The following is a 17,482-nucleotide window of genomic DNA, read 5'->3' on the forward strand; positions in this document are numbered from 1 at the left end:
TCCTACAAGTCTTGGGTCAGCTGCCAAGTGCATGGTACAACTGTGGGGCTGACTAGGCATAGGTGAACCAAGAGCATCTTCCTCGTCCATTGGGAGTATCTCGAGCATCTCTGACTATCCTCAGGGATCCATGGAGTGTTGTCTACTGCTATGGAGGCCCATGGTTCTCAACACACACCCTACCAATATAGCCCTTTAGAGGATTAGGACCCTGTATAGGGAGACCAAACCCAAGATGGAGACCATCTGCAATCCTGCATAAGATCCAATGCATCCCCTAGCCTTCTAGTACAACAAGTCACTAGGGAAATCGAGTAAATGAACTTGCCAACCATGGACCACAGGTGGGGAATTCATAATCACCTACGCTTCCATAATGGGCTTCGGGATGTGCCAATGTCTCCTAAACTCTAGATGGGGTTAAGCAAGTATCCTATTAGGTGGTTTCTACTTCTAAAGAGGATAATATGTTCAAGGTACATCCTCTAAAAGGTGGTGGCATGTGACATATAAGTGAATGAAGTAGGGGATGAGAGGGGACAACCCTGGGCCACATGCTGGGGTACAATGGTAGCTAATAAAAGGGAAGCCCACACTTGAGTTTATAATGTATAGGAGGGAGAAATCATGGTACGTGAGGTGCCTTGACCTTGATTTTTCCACCCTTCTTTATATGCCCTTTGCCTTTTTATGATTTTCTTTGATTAACTGCTCAAGGCATAAGGGGTAAGAGCACGATGCATAAGATATAGCGTGAATGCCCCCTTTTAAGGTAGGGCGGTTCATTGCCCACCGGGGGTTGGGACAATCATGGGTTCCTATATGATGAAGGCGGCTTCATAGAACCTGTAGGAACCAAGGTGATGGCTATGATGATGGGGTAGAGCTCATGTATTGGATTTTTTCCACGTGCTAAATGTGTTTGTCCCGGCCATCTTTTGCATTTTGTGGTACATTTTTCTGTTGAATGTGGCGGAATATGCTTTTATCTTTCTTTTTAGCTGCGTCGACCTCCGATGCATCATTCCAGGCCTGACCCAAAGTGTGGGCAAGGGGTGAACTAACCCTATGTGGACCCAGTGGAGGAATGTGGACCCTAGGTGGGAAAAATGATGAATGGGGTAATAATGAGTGGAAAGGGGGTAATATAAGCGGATAAGGGAGCAGGACCACGCAATCAAAATCAGGGTTTCTCCTGAAATACCTTCCCTAAAGCCAAATGGTCAGTAAAAGAGATCCCATGGGACTAGAATCCAAGGTTAATATCCAAAAGGGGTCTAGGGAATAGGAGCATAGACCTAGTCCATTCTTTTTGCCGAATCCCCCCATTAATCCATGCCTAGAAGTGTCCATGCTAAGCAAACTACAATACTCAATTACCAAATGACATGGCATACCTTTAGGTTTGGGAGGCCCACTTTCAAACATACGACTATGGCAGATGGGCGAGGGACCACATGGTTGGCTCAGGTGGCTTAGAAATGGCACAATGAGCTAATTGGTGGGTACGAGGGGCTCTTGGCTGTCGGCTAAAGATCATCTTCGAGAAAAAATTTCTTGTAGGGATATCACCCAAAAAATGGTGGGTAACAGGCCTGACCCAAAGTGTGGGCAAGGGGAGGGAGTGTCTAACTCTTTGTGGACTGAATGGACAAATATGGACCCGAATGGGAAAAGTGTGAAAATGGGTTATAATGTGTGGAGGGGAGTGAGATATTGTTGGAATCACTATTGTTGTTGGAACTTGGACCCAAACCCGCAGGTGTTAGTCTCTGCTACAATCGCCAGAGTTAGGATCCACGAGAGGTGGTTAGACCGTGTTGTGAAACACACATAGAGCGTTGAACACAATGTCCAACAATTCCGCCCCCCCCCAACGCAAGCCGGGTGAGTTTCGAACTCGAAACCTGTTGGTCTAATAACACTTGTTGGAATCACGATTGCCTTTAGACAAAAACCCATGGGTGTTAGTCTCCGCTACAATCACTAGAGTTAGGATCCACAAGAGGAAAATAGACCATGTCAGGAAACACACGGGGAATTCTGAACCCAATTTCTAAAAGATTTATGGTATCGGGAAGTGGTACCACGCAACCAAATTCAGGGTTTCTGATGTAGTGCCACTCCTAAATCTAGGAGCCAAGAGAGGAGATCCCACGGGACTTTGATACAAGATTAACCACCAAGTTGGGACTAGGGAACAAGGGTACAAGCCAAGCCTATTCTTTCTGCCGAATCCCCCCACTAATCCATGTCCAAATGTGTCTAAGAAAAACAAGCATAAACACCCAATTACATAATGAAAAAGCCATACCTTCGAGGTTGGAAGGCCTACCTTCAAACATACGATCATAACAAATGGGCGAGGGCGCATAATGGTTGCCTCAGGTGGTGAAGAATGGTGGCACATCGATCTATCTAGTGGCTGCAAGGGGCTACTGGCTACTAGTTGAAGGCAAATCCAGGAGAAATATTCTCCTACTGGGATCACGCGTTGTTGGTGGGTAATAACTCCCACATTTCTCTAGTAGACTTCTTCCTCAAAAGTTGAGGGAGTATGTGGTCCTTCACCCATCCAAGATGATGCACCTAACCTTCACATCCCTCCTTTTGTACACGACAAATTGTGTCGGATCAAGCGGGGGATGTTGCACTTGGCCAACAAGATCCCAAATCTCATTCTCCTCCAACACAGGAGCAATGCACTCTCTCCAAATTGTGAAGTTCGATGCACCCTCTAGCCTGTCCTCAAAGCGCAACCCTCTGGCCATGACTGAAAAATCTCTGCTACACTCAACCTTTACACTAACCCTAGATCAATGTTTTAAAAAGTGGCCAACTTGAACCAGAAACCAGTCAAACCGGCTGGTTTAGGACAGAACCAACCGATTTATGGTCAAACTGGCCGGTTAGCTACCAAGGTTGTGGAGGATCGACGTAGCGCAATTTAGGAAGCTTCTAGAGTGTTTTGGAGGGAAAATAAGGGTTGTTTCCCTCCAAAAACACCCTCTCCAAGTTTTTAAAACGAGCTTGCCCCTCTCATTTGTCTCACACATCTCAGTTGGAGTTTTTGTGAGTTTGATTGGAAGCTTGGAGAGTGTTGAGTTTTTGCTAGAGTAGTCGTCTTGGAGGCTTGGAGTTGGAGTTGGAGTTGGAGTTGGAGCTATTTGGGAGATAATTTGGAGTTGTCAGTGGAGTTGGCATCTTCAAGAGGAGGCTAAGGAAGCTAGTTTGCATTTCCAGGTAAGGATTTTCACTTGATAAATTCCTTATTTGATTGCTGTCTATGTATTAATTTCTTTTTGTGTTCTATGTTATCAAATCTCTAGTTCTATGCTATCAAATTTTATAGGCTACATGTGCATTTTTTTCCTAGATTTAGCTTTGGTTTTCCATGCTTCTTAGCTGCAATTTTTTATTAAATCGCAGATTTCTTTGCAAATTAGAATTATTTCAAGCCAACATGGCTCCAAAAGCCAAGGACAGTGCATGAGCTCATTGAGATTTATTGGAGGTTGGGGAATTCTCAAATTGAAACAACAATTGACTAGGATAAGAGGTCAACTAAAGCCACGTGAAGCACCAAATGAAGTGTTAGGTCCTGTTGACCACTACGTGTCAACTACCCATAGCAGTACACCCCCTTTTCTTCGAAAAAAAGAAATAGCGCTTGATCGACGTGTTCGTGCCATTCGACAGTCGTCGTCGACTTGATCATATTAAGTTGTAAACCCAGTCTGCATCTATAAATTGTAAATAATCTTAGCAGAGTTGAGTCATGTATGTAAATGGCCTAGGTGGACCTAATTCTCTAGTGATAATCTACATTCCGGAAGGTTTTTTGTCTCACTGATCCATGATCGGCAGAGTTTTCCTTCAGCCTAACCCCAAAGCCGGAATGAATTTTGTCATTAGAATCTTAGAGGAATCCTAGTGTGTTAATCTGCTAGATTATATTTGGTCGCAGAACTGGGTGGTTTATGAGGGTCTATGTCAAATGGGTTTCCCCCCTTGAGATGTAAAATTGTAAAAGTCATGATGTAAAGTGTCTTGAGGGTTAGAAAATGTTTTAATCCCCTCATAAGTCCTAAGTCCTAGGTCCTAGGTGATTTTTCCAAAGGCTAAGTTCGAGGATCCATTTAAAAATAAATAAAAAATTAAAAATTAAAAAATTGAAAAAATAAAAAACAATAAAAAATTAAAAAAATAAAATAAAAAATAAATAAAAAAAAATTAAAAAAAGAAATAATAAAATAATAATATTTTTGAGTATATAAATGCAAAATTTCAATTTTTAATGCATTAAAAAATTCGATGGATGAGATTAAGAGATATCTTGATCCTCATCGACGGTTGAGATCATTTGGATATGGATCACTCGAACTAGCTGTTGGGAATTTTTCCTTTAAATAGGGTGCTAGGGGTCATTTGAGATCATTCGATCTGTGAGTCTTGTGCTGAAGAAAGCTCTGTTGCAAACTTTTTTTGGTGCTAATAAAGAAAGACTTTGGAGTTGAAATCTTGCTGGTGTTACTCTCCTGAAGTGCTGTGAGCTATTTTGTTTTCTGCATATTTTAATTTTCAGCCATTAGTAACAGCTTATTGTAGAGTATTGTTGAACACAGGTATCTTGTTCACTTGCTAGGGTTTGAATGGTATTAGAATTTCTGAAATAGTGGCAGGTATCTCCATTGTATCTGGAATCTAGTATTGTTTTTGCCCTCTTTATTGATAGTTGAAGTGAGCTGTGCAGGAAACCCTTATCGAGAAAATCAGTGGGCGATTGGGGAAGTTCTCGGCTGAACCAGCCAACTCCCACAAGCATTCTCTTGCAGAGCCCAGCCAGTTTCGATCCTGGGTTTATCATTTAAGTTTGTTTTTCTGAATTGCATGAGAGATTTTTAAAGTTTTTCACAGTAAATTTGGAATTTTGATAACATGTCTGTGGATTATTGATGAATCTCGCTGTTTAGAGTCATTTATCTGTTAAAACTGTAATTAATTTATTAAATTTTGGGTTTTATCCTTGTATATTTTGTCTATGGTTTCTCTGTTCTTTTGCAGGTTGCAGGAAGAGATTTCTTGTTGGAAGCTAGATCTAGGCCCTGGGGCAAGATCTGGCCTCACAATTAGTTTTTTTGCAGGGTATCCGTTTTCTGTCCGAGGGTTTCAAATTCAGTCACTTGTAGATCTGGAAATTAATTGCAGGATTTTCATCAGAATCAAAAGGGAGTTAAAAGAAATCCAAGGCTGTCCAAAACCGCAAGCAAATCTGCCTCCATACGCGCAGTTTCCTTCCCACGCGGTTATCAGTAAGGAAAATCGAATTTTTTTTACGTTGCTGCCAGCATACCTGCAATTATTCACGTTGCTGCAAACCCACGCCTTCCTCTGCTATCTCCCTCGTCCATTTCTCAGCCGCACTGTTTTTTAATTATCGTTGAAGCGTGATCGATCTCCACATATATCTCTACGAGATTGAAATAAAATCATAAATTGTAAATGTCGTTTAACAATTGAATCGGAAACTAACTGTGCCTCGCTTGAAACGTTCGGGGTTATCATGCTATATATTTGCATAAATTTCAACGCTGATGAGCTATCTCTTCCCTTTAGCCCGCGAATCCATTGTATTCTTCTACCAAAACGCTGTATTTTTTTTTGCCCTCATCACAGCTGCAAACCAGTTTTCTCCTAACCCTCTCCCGCTGCCTCCTTTCCTGCTTATCGAACTCCACATCTGCTACTCATCGAACTCCACATCTGCTACCAACCCCTCCGCACTGTTGTATCCACCCCTCATTCCGCGTCTAGCCCATCGCTCTGTCGTCCAGCCTCCTAATACGCTATCATTTTCCAGCCTGCGTCAAGCATAAACCTGCAAACAGCAAGCAAAATTCGATTTTGGTTTCACGTAAGTTTCAGTTTTAGAGTTACGCTTTAAAGCTTATCTTTTTATTTCTTTTTAGTTTAGTCTTTGATTTTTTTTTTTTGTTGCTTATAAGATTTTTAAAAAGGCAGCCAAAAAAAAAAGAGGGGGAATCGATTTTTGCTTTGCTTGTTTTTTTTAGGTTTTACGTAAATTTTAGTTTTGTTTATTTTAAATTTAAAAAGATTAAAAAAAAAAAAATTAGTTTCAGTTTTTAATATACTTTAATTGATTTTAGTTTTAGGTTTATTAAATTTGTATTTCAATTTTAGACCTAGAATTCTTTAATTTAGATTTAAAACATTATTTTAGTTTAGCTTGATTTTGTGATTCTAATTTTCATTTATTTTTAGTGTTTACTCGGTTCATCATAAAAAATTCATAAAAGGCAACAAAGAGTTTCTTTTAGTATAGATTTTAATTTTATTTAGTTTTAGATTTATTTAGATTTTAGTTTTATTTCATTTTAAGCCTAGAAAATCATAAAAAATAAAAATAAAAAAAAGGTTTCTTTATGGTTTTAGATTAGATTTTAATTTAAGAGTTTAATTTTGTTTTATTCTGACTTTAAAAATAATATTTCTAGACTTTTTTTATTTTTATTTTTATTTTGTCCTATAGTTAGGAATTTTCTTTAGATTTAAAGTTTCATCTTTAGTTAGCTTAGTCTTGTTTTATTTGAAAAAACATAAAAATATTGTGGAAATTTTTTGCCAGATTCAGTATTAGCTCAGGGATTTATCATGTTTTATCTTTTCTGCTGAGGCTAAAATTTTGATGAGGAATTAATGTTTATCATTTTTATGTGATTTAGCATGCTTGAATGATCATTTTGAAGATTAGCTACATGAATGTGATATCTGGTTAGCATTTAAAATTACATGGTTGTGTATCGAACTTTATCTTTCGAAATTTTAAATTGCTGGAGTATCATTAAGCCGCTAAGCATTTTCTCGCATTTGATAAAAGTTAATCTTCGCTTGGGTTATTTAAATTTAAATGATTGCTCTACATGGTTTACATTTCTGCAACATTTAGTAAGTAATCATTTAAACATTAACTCCATAAGGCACTGGTTTGTTAATTTAATAAAATCAATTTAGTGCTGGTTTCCCTTCGTGTCTCCCAACCCAACTGTTTCACAGTTGGTCATCCATGTTCCTATAGGGTCTACCCCCCTTAGCCGCGGGAGACAGGCTTAAACGGAGAGATCGGGGATCAGGGTGACAGCCCTCGGTCTGCGCGTTGTCGTGACAATCTGTGCGACAACAGGTCCTATTAAGGCTAGGAAGAAGGCCATCCAATATGACATTGCAAGGAATTATTAGAAGCCATGAAAGAGAGTGGGTATGATGATTACGAGATTCAAGACACCTCTTCTATCCTTTCCACTAGTGACCCTTTTCACTATGTTCCTACTTTTGGCCAACAATAAAAAGGAAGAAAGAGAACAAACATCCAGAGTTATTTCTCATCCTTTGCCAACATTGCCTCTTCGAATCCCACTTCCTCCTAGCCAAGTTGTCAACCCACTTTGGATCAACATTGGAAAAAACAATGCAAAGAAACTTCTTATCAATACATTGCTAGATGGTGCTCGCTCACCTTATTACCAAGCTACGTGGGACTCTATTATAGCTACAGGAAAGGGTTTCAAAGGCTCTAACATGCATGACTTGAGGGGAACTCTTTTACAAAAAGAGATTTCTTCCATTGATGAGTATTTCGCTGAGTATAGAGATTCATGGCTCAAAATAGGTTGTTCCATCCTATGTCACAGGGTTCGGCGAATTTGAAGCTTCAGGTTCGAAATTCGGCGAACCTGTAAAATTTTTTTGAAGTTCGTTCAGGTTCGGCGAACCTGAAAGTCGAACCTCAAGTCGAACCCGAACCTCATCGAGCTCAATCGAACCTAATCGAACCTCAACGAACCCAATCGAACCTAAACGAACCTAATCGCGAACTTAAACGAATTTTTTGAGGTTCGATGGTTTTAATTTCTAGCAGACTAGTAGTGAAGCGAGTAACAACCCGACAGTGAAGGGACTAGTTGTCAACTAACACTTGAATTAATTCATTCTAACTGTAAGAGTTTAACAGAAAGATGTACTAAAGACGTGCAACAAATATAAAGAACATGACTGATTCATGAACTCTGAATACTGTAGAAGTTAAATGATCTCACGTAGACAATTTTTTATCTGTCCTAACTCCGGTGTACAGATATTAGATAGCAACTCCACCTTCAAATCATTAACCATTTAATTTCTGCACAAACATTCTTCATCTAACAAGCATACAAAAATTCGAGTGTAATCGTTCCGACTAATATTCTCAGAATTTCTTTGACGATTAGAGGCCAACTGTAAAGTTAGCGATAGGGTTTTCTTATCTTTAATTTTTCCAACTAGACCTCCGATAGTACCCCAATCAGAGTCATGCATTTGTTGATGTCTATGATTTCCAGCACGGTTATAGCTAAAACAATACCAGCGTAATATATGAAACTGGAGTTATGCAAGAGCATCGAACATGTATAATCAATTTCAAGTCATTTCATGGCCTAGGGCATTAAAACTAGAAGTATGCTTAAAACTTTATTTCTGGGTTAAATTTGGAGATGAAATATTTTTTGTGGTATGATATCAAAAGTTTGATACATTATTGCCACGATATGTCACATGTGTCGTTGAAATGTCTTTATGACTTCCTTATTATATTAGCATTGATGATGACTCATTAGATGAGCCAAATGATGGAATTCCATGTGTTGATGACTTTGATGATATTTAAAATTTTGAAATTTGAAGATGTCCTACAGTGATGTGTATGTTTAAATTTTGATCATATTTTGATTATGTGATTTTTTAAAAGATTATTAGTATTTGACATTCATTTAAATTTTGAAGACTGAAAATTATGTCATTTCTTTTTGCAAACTACTATTGTGTATGTTTACATTTAACTAGATGTTAGAATGATTACATTATTCATGTATGTTTACTAATAAGAATTTGTATTCATGTGTTTATGGATCGAATTTGAATTTTCTATTATTTTGTCATATATATATATATATTTGAAAAATATGTATAGTCGAACCTAATGCCGAACCTCATTCGAACCTGATCGGAAAATTCGAATTCGAATTCGAATCGAACTTAATCGTTGTCGAACTCGAATTCGAACTTGAACCGTGTGACATAGGTTCCATCATGTCATATGGATGGACCGATGGAAAGAACTGCACTATCATTAATTTCCTAGTTTATTTCCCTCAAGGAACCATGTTTTTGAGATCAGTTGATGCATCTGATAAGGTGAAGAATGCAACCCTTCTATTTGAGCTTTTGGATGACATTATTCAGGAAGTGGGGGAGCAAATGTTGTGCAGGTCGTCACCGATAATGCCTCATACTATGTTCTTGGTGGAAAGATGCTTGAGTCCAAATATAGGACCATATTTTTGACTCCGTGTGCTGCACATTGCATAGACCTCGTGCTTGAGGACATAGGCAAAGTGGAGTGGGTAAAAAACATTGTAAGCATGCTAAGTGCATTACAAAATACATTTAGTACCACTCATGGGTATTTACTATCTTTTTGTGAGCTGGTTCATAACATTTGGTATCAGAGCTTTGGATTCTAGGGTTTCGCTGCTCCAAACAGGGCATCATGGAATCTTCGCTATAAATTTTTTTCTGTGACGTTTAAGAGATTAAAAAAGAACGATTTAAGTTGAAATTTCGATGATCCTCGGGTCCGAATTTAAGATCTTGTCTCGCTATATTTTCAGTGATATGATCCAAGGAAGTTAGGGTATTTGCAAGCCCCCGAATTACATCCCAAACAAGTGACCTTGGGAAAATCGTCATGACTTTCTCTCTGAGTATAAGATTGAAATTTCATAAGAAGTTATAGAAAGAGGACAGACTATAGTTTTATGTGCATCGTTTTCAGGTCTGAAGGTTGAAACAGTGACATGTGGCACTTCCTACAAGTTTGCTCTACTAAAAAGGTGTATAATCAGATCATCTTGGGAGATTGGGCATAACTCTTTCTTGGAGAATCCAATTTTGATCAGATCGGTGGCATTGGAAAGAGGACTCGGAGGGCTACCATAGTTTGCAATTTCAGGCCTTGAAGATCCGAAATCTCAGAGATACATCAGATTCAATATCGAGTTCCTACAAAGTGAAAAAAGGTTTGTAGTTTTTTTTAAATTTTGCATAAGTTTGTTTTGAAAAAATAGTTTGAAGGAGTTCAAAGGGCACAGTGAAGCATAATTATCATTAATTGATGCCCCGAAGAAAGAAAATTGAAACACTTAGTTGAAACAATTAAGACCCCGGGTCTATTACAACCTTTATCCATTCCAAGCCAACATTGGGAGGAGGTTTCAATGGATTTTATCATAGGTTTACCCAAGTCCAAAGGAAAGAGTGTCATTATGGTGGTAGTTGATAGACTTACCAAGTAAACACTTTTGTGCATTATCTCATCCATTTAAAGCCAATATAGTTTCTGTTGCATTTATGGAAACAATTCAAAAGCTACATGGAAACCCAAAGATTATTGTAAGCGACAGAGATCCCATTCTCATTGGAAATTTTTGGACAAAATTATTTTCTTGTCTCGGTACTCAGTTAGTTCATAGCTCATCTTATCATTTTCAATTTGATGGGCAAACTAAGATAGTAAACAAATGTTTGGAAGGATATCTTCGTTGCTTTGTCTTTGATAAACATACACAATGGGTCAAATGGTTGCCTTTGGCTGAATGGTGGTATAACGCTTCCTTCCTTACTGCAGCAAAAATGACCCCATTTGTGGCACTTCATGGATATCATCCACCATCCATCACATCATATTTAAGAGAAAATTCGAAGGTTCAAGCAGTGGAAGATCACATCGAGCATTAACAACAAGTTCTTCAACTCTTAAAGGATAACCTCACATTGGCGCAAAATAGAATGAAACAATAGGCAGATCAACATCGTAGCGAAAGAAGTTTTGATGGCATACAAATTGGAGCTTCCTGCAGCTTCTTGAGTGCACCCAATTTTCCATGTTTCATGTTTAAAGGAAGTTATAGGTGACAAGCTCCCAGTTCAAACAATATTGCCAGAACTTGACGAGGAAGGAAAAATCATATTGGAACCTGAACTAGTCATAGAAACAAGAACTCAACAACTACGAAATCGATCAATTTCGGAGTATCTCATCAAGTGGAAGAACTTACCCGCTTAAGATTCCACATGGGAGTATGAAAATTTTATACAGAAGCATCTAGAACTACTCAAGCGTTGAAGACAACACTTTTTTGAAGGAGAAGGGCATGTTAGGTCCCTATAATACTAGTGATTCCCCCACTACTATTGTCATTGTAGCCCTTATTGTTATTATTGTGCCCCTATTGTCCCCATATTGTTATTAGTGTGCCCCATAGAAACCCACTATTATTATTATTGTGCCCTTATATTATTATTGTTATGTCGACTTTGATTATATTGTGACCCCTTAGACTCCTATATATAGAAATGAGGTTTAGTCATTTATATCATCCAAGAATTGTTCATTTGTGTAATGTAAAGGAGGTTGCCCGCTTGAAAAGGCTGATTTTGAAGTCGTTGATCTATCTTTTCTATCTTTTTGTGAGCTGGTTATAACATTTGGCGGCCAATGTCCTAAATTGCAAAAGTTTGCAATTAGAATCCTCAGCCAAACTTGCGGTGCTTCAGGTTGTGAGTGCAATTGGTTTGTTTTCGAGCACATACACACGAAGAAGAGAAACCGTTTGGAACAAAAACGGTTAAATGATGTTGTCTTCGTGCAATACGACCTTCGACTAAGGAAGAACCAAATGATCAACAAAACACCTGATCTAGATCCCATTGTGTTGGATGATATTGATCCAACATCAGAATGGGTAGACGAGACTGAAGATCCTGTGTTTGATGTTGATTTTGATATTGACATGGCATTAGCAGGGGATGAAGCAGATTTGGTGGCGCCATCAAAACCAAGATTAGTAGCCGCATCAAGGAAAGGAAAACAACCAATGGAATGCACTAGTCGTGCAACTCGACCAACCCGTGATCCCATTAGGTCCACTTCTATTGTTATTGGTGGTAGTGCTATCGAGGTTGCAGATGACACTGAGGCATCCTAAGGCTCTGAACCAGATGATGTCTATGTAGCTCTTGCTGATGATGATGATCATGTGTCTAGTAGTGGTGATGAATTTGATGATTGATCATGTGTAGAGTTTAGACTTGTAATCTTGTAGTAGGCCAATGGCGTCATAGCTTGTAGCATTGTTTTTGGACTTTTTAAGTCATTTAGAGCTTCATTGCTTATGTAGGCCTCATAGCTTGTAGCATTGTTGTTGGACTTTTTAGGCCATTTAGGGACTCATTGCTTATGTATTTTGTCAACCATATGTATTGCACTTGGTGCCATTTTGATATATTCACCTTTACATGGTATATAAATGAGGAAACTTCACATATTTTGTTTCTATTGTATTGGAATCATGGTTTTAAATCTTAAAAATAGTTTTTTTTCATTAAAAATTAATTATTTAATGTAGTTTTTTTAATAACGAGTTCATTGAGATTTGACCAGTTCGAGTTTGACTTGTTCCATTTTGAAACCCGGTTTATACGTGGATCGGTCTGGTAACCAGTTCCAGTTTTTAAAACTATGCCCTAGATTAAGTAACCGGATTCGTCCAAACACCTTGTCGAATCTGAATCCTGCGAATCGGATACGATTGGCCAGGAATTCGAATCGCAGAATAGGATTTGACGTGTCCGTACAGGATTCGTGCGAATCTCATACGGGCACATCAAATACCGATTTTGGGATTCGAATCCCCTAAATGTGACTTCCACGGACTTAAAAACGCGTTGTTCTTTTTCTCATTCACTTTTGCATAGTTTGAGCTGTGGGCAAGGAGCTAAGGGAGTAGAGCGTTCGGCAAAGAAATTCAAGCACCAGGTAAGTGCATTTCAACTCCATTTTTTTGCATTTCTTATTCTATTACAGCTGTTTGTATATAATTTTTTGTTTACAAATTTGTGCATGTTTTGTTCATTTTTTTTTACAGTATTCATGGCTCAATCAAAGGCAACAGTTAGAGGGCAAAGGAAGGGGAAGAATGTCTCCATTGGAGATGCCCCTCCTCCCCCAATATCATCAGAGTCTGCTGCAAGTAATGTTGAGGGAAGAGGAGGACCTAAAGACAACATTGAGAAATGTCCCTTGTGGAAATATGTCACAAGAGAAGATGGGACAAGCACCAAGGGGAAGGGAGGAGGCAATGTGCAATGGAGATGCAACTTTTGTCACATTGCTTTCAAAAGCACATATTTCCATGTGAAAGGCCATTTGTTGGCTTTACCAGGTTGTGGAATTTGAGCTTGTAAAGTTGTTCCTTTACAAAAGATGAAAGAATTGGAAAAGGAGTCCACTGTTGGTATGGAAAATGTGGTTGCAAAATCAAGAAAAACCAAGAATGAAGACCCCCTTCCATTTTTGAGGAAAGGCACCACCAAATTTCCATTTGAGAGTTCGATTGGGGCCTGGGGACAAGCAACAAAAAGAAGAGCAATTACACTTGGTCCAATGGACAAGATTTTTTAAAAAGAGAAACTGGAAGAGCTTGATCTCACCATTGCCTTCTTTTTCTATCAAAACTTCATATCATTTAATGTTGCACGCTCACCTTTATTTATTGAGATATGGCTAGCTCTAACTCACGAGTCTCCATCATGGTATGTGCTTCTTGGTTCAGAGAAGCTTAGAATCACATTGTTGACGAAGGAAAAAAAAGAGGTGCAAAAAATGCTTGAGCCCATTGTAGCATCATGGCTAACATCTGGGGTTAGCATTGTTTTTGTTGGATGGACAGATCCAACACGACACCCAATCATCAACTTCATGGTGTCTTCCTTGAATGGTCCAGTGTTCTTGAAAACAGTGGATACACTTGGAGAATACAAGGATGCACAATTTATTGGTGAGTTATTTATTAAAGTTATTGAAGATGTAGGTGTTGATTCTTATTGGTGAGTTATTTATTAAAGTTATTGAAGATGTAGGTGTTGATTCTTGTGTGCAAATCATTACAGATAATGCACCTGTTTGCAAGGCTGTTGGCATGATTGTGGAAGCTAAATATCCACAAGTGTTTTGGACGCCTTGCATTGTCCATTCATTGAACTTAGCACTAAAATCCATTGCTTCTCATGTGCTTTGGATTGGTAACATTATTGAGGATGCACGACATATCCGTAACTTTGTGCAAAATCATACAAATGCCCTCACTATCTACAAGGAGTACAACAATCTATCATTGTTGAAGATTGCTGATACACGGTTTGCCTCTTCATACATGATGTTGAAGAGGTTGAGGGAGCTCAAGACTGCTCTTGGGTCCATGGTTATTTCTGAGTTTTGGTTTTTTTAGAGAAAGACAGATCAGGTAGCCTCTAAAAGAGTGAAGGACACAGTGCTAGATGATGCTTGGTGGGAGAGGGTAGATCTAATTATTCAGATCATGGACCCTGTCATTTCTTTGCTTCGATTTGCAGATACAGACAAACCCATCCTAGGAGAGATTTATGAGGGATGGGATTCCATGATTGAGTCTGTGAGGAGCATTATTCTACAGAGTGAGTGCCCCGAGTATGAGACATCACTAGAGGCCTTCTGTGATACTATACAGGATATTCTTGTCAGCAGATGGAACAAGAATTGTACACCTTTACATTGTTTGGCCCACTCATTGAACCCAAAATACTACAACCATGAGTGGCTGAATGGTGGACCTTCCTGCAGATTCCCTCCTCACATGGATGGTGAAATCTCACAGGGGGGAAAGAGGCATTCAGGCGGGTTTTTCAGGATAGTGCATTGCTTGATGAGGTGGAGGATGCCTTTGCAGAGTTTTCCACTGGCATTGGTCAATTTGCAGGATATGATGTGATTAGGGACAGGGGGGCTAAGAAGCCCTATTCTTGGTGGGCAAATCATGGGGCAACAAGCCCTCCTCTTCAACAGTTAGCCATGAGGCTCCTCTCTCAGGTGACTTCATCCTCTTGTTGCGAGAGGAATTGGAGCACACATGGGAATTTGTATAGTGTGAAGAAGAGCAGGCTTGAGCAGTCCAGGGCAGAGACAATGGTGTATGTGCACACCAACCTTCGTCTTATTTACAGGTAGAGGGAAGAGTGGTTGAGGGTAAAGACAAAGATGTGGGATGTCTTTCCTGATGATATGGGTTTGGACAGCAGTGTTGAGTTGGCATTGGCCAACATGGATCTCAATGATCCAGTTCTAGAGCCTATTAGATTTGATGACTTAGAGGGGTCATCCTCCACACCAGCAAATGCAGAGGCGACTATGGATATAGGGGAGGAGGAGGATGCAGAGGAGAGCAGTGGTGACCATGATGATGAGGACATTGATGTTGATTCTGATGATGACTCTGAGGATTGATGAATACCTATTGCCTTGAGGCTTGTATACCTGTAGTTGTTTTATATTTTCTATTTCTATTTGCCATTGGCATTGCACCAGCACTACCTATGTAACACATTTTGATTTGATAACTTAATGAGAAAACTACAGTTGTTAGTGTCTTTATCTTACTATCTTGTAGTTGTATGTTGTCTTTCATTTATGAATTATGAATCATGATTTATGTGACCACTGACATGTATTTGAATTTTGTATGTACTATGCATGCTATAGATGAAGATCTATGTTTGAAATCAATGAATTTGTATCATTAATTAGAATTTGTGTAAGAAATATATATATATATATATATATATATATAATAATAATAAAATAATATATAACGAATCCTACGTGACCTGTTCTGGGGGGTCAACGTGTCCGAATCCGACACTCGAATCCCCGAATCCTACGAATCCCGAATCCCTGTGTCAGGTGACTTAGGCCCTAGATCACTGGGCTGCACAATCACAAGCTAACCTCTGACCACTGGCAAATTTGTTTCTTTATTTTTGAACCTGGGTCTGATTCCATATAAATTTCTTAAGCCCAACACAAGAATTAGTTCTGGACAAATTTTATACCCAGAAATAAATTGAAGCAACCAATAATTTTTGATTTGTAAACTTACAACTACTGGGGCTTTTAAGAAATAAAATGCACAGCAGAAGCAATAGGAACAGGTATCACACAATTGACACAATTTTACTTTGGAAACTCACAAAGGGGAAAAGAAGCAATGAGTTTGTTCTTATTGGCTCAGTAAGATACAGAATTTTCTTACAAGAATTACAATGTTCCATGGGAGAAATAACCACAGCAAATATACAGTTGTACGGCAGCTGGCCTCACGAAACCCAGCAAAAATTGAACGCTATGCTTGGTCTGGTCACACAGCTCACGTGGCCTATGTCACCCTGCTTATGCGGCCCCTTTTCACTTGACTTGGCTGCTGATAATTCTCCTGGTAAATTCATCTGTCTTCAACCAGCAAGTTGTTCTCTCCCTCTGCAAATCAATCCGCCCAATTCGTTCTGTCTCAAAAGTGTTCCTTCACCTCGTGGATATGACTCATATCGAATTCCCTTGAGTCTCTGAATCAAAGCCTAGCGCTCTGAATGGATGGAGGGCTGAGATTGTCCCTCATCTCACCTCTTGAGATCAATGGCTCAGAGTAGAACATGGTCACTTAAATTATTTATCTCCATAACCTTAGGCTTTGGCCTGATAAGTCAACAAAAGAAAATAACACATCAAATGTACTTTTCCTAAGTCAACTTAGGAAGGAATTTAATGATCACTTGCTCCACCTAAGCAAACATCCATACGGCTGATTAATGTTCTCCACAAGCTAAGGCACCAAGCTAGTGAAGAATGCCTCCCGAGTTACCATAGCTCAAGACTACTGGACCTGTTACCTTATTCTTCTAGTTGATTATGTTTTATGCCAGAATAAAGTACACTGTAGCTACAATAGATACATGAGAGGAGAGGCAGAGACCCAAACATTGTTTAACAAGTAGCACAACTTAGAGTTCTAGGAGGAGAAAAGGGAGAACTGATTGCCCTCAGTTTCTCTATCAAGATATTGGCTCAGTCTCCTCTACAAGGGATCCTCTGACATTGGATATTAGAAGCTTTTTTGTTTTGGTCAAAGATGTTGAGGTCTCTTCCATAGGGCTTCCATCAGCCCCGGGCACCCTTTAAATGGACTTCTCTAAATGATAGTGGGAGGAAACCTTCTGTTCGTTGACAGTTTCAGGTCTCTTGGTCTAAACACTAGTGCAATCGTATCTTTAGATGCTTCTCTTTCTTGTCCTTTCCTACGTGCCAAAGATTTGGATTAATCCATTCCATCTCTGTGATATTTCATTGTTAAACACCTTTCATGTTTAGGGATGACATATTACTGAGATATTTTGGGATATTTTTAATTTACTGTAGTTTATTTTGTTAGACGAAGAGTTGTTTTTAGCTTTCTTATTGCTTTTGTTATTGGGAATTGTATCTACAGTGCCATTTACTTCT

General features: G+C 38.9%; 1 protein-coding gene across 13 annotated transcripts in view; it reads left to right on the forward strand.

The window, feature by feature from the left end:
• LOC149185213 (ARM repeat superfamily protein) overlaps positions 1–17,482 on the forward strand; it is a 378,063-nt gene that overhangs the window by 318,280 nt on the left and 42,301 nt on the right. The window lies entirely within an intron of this gene.

Source organism: Pinus tabuliformis, chromosome 3_2 (genome assembly GCF_031772625.1).
Source record: "Pinus tabuliformis cultivar Carrire ecotype Pingquan chromosome 3_2, CPIR1, whole genome shotgun sequence".
Classification (NCBI taxonomy): domain Eukaryota; kingdom Viridiplantae; phylum Streptophyta; class Pinopsida; order Pinales; family Pinaceae; genus Pinus; species Pinus tabuliformis.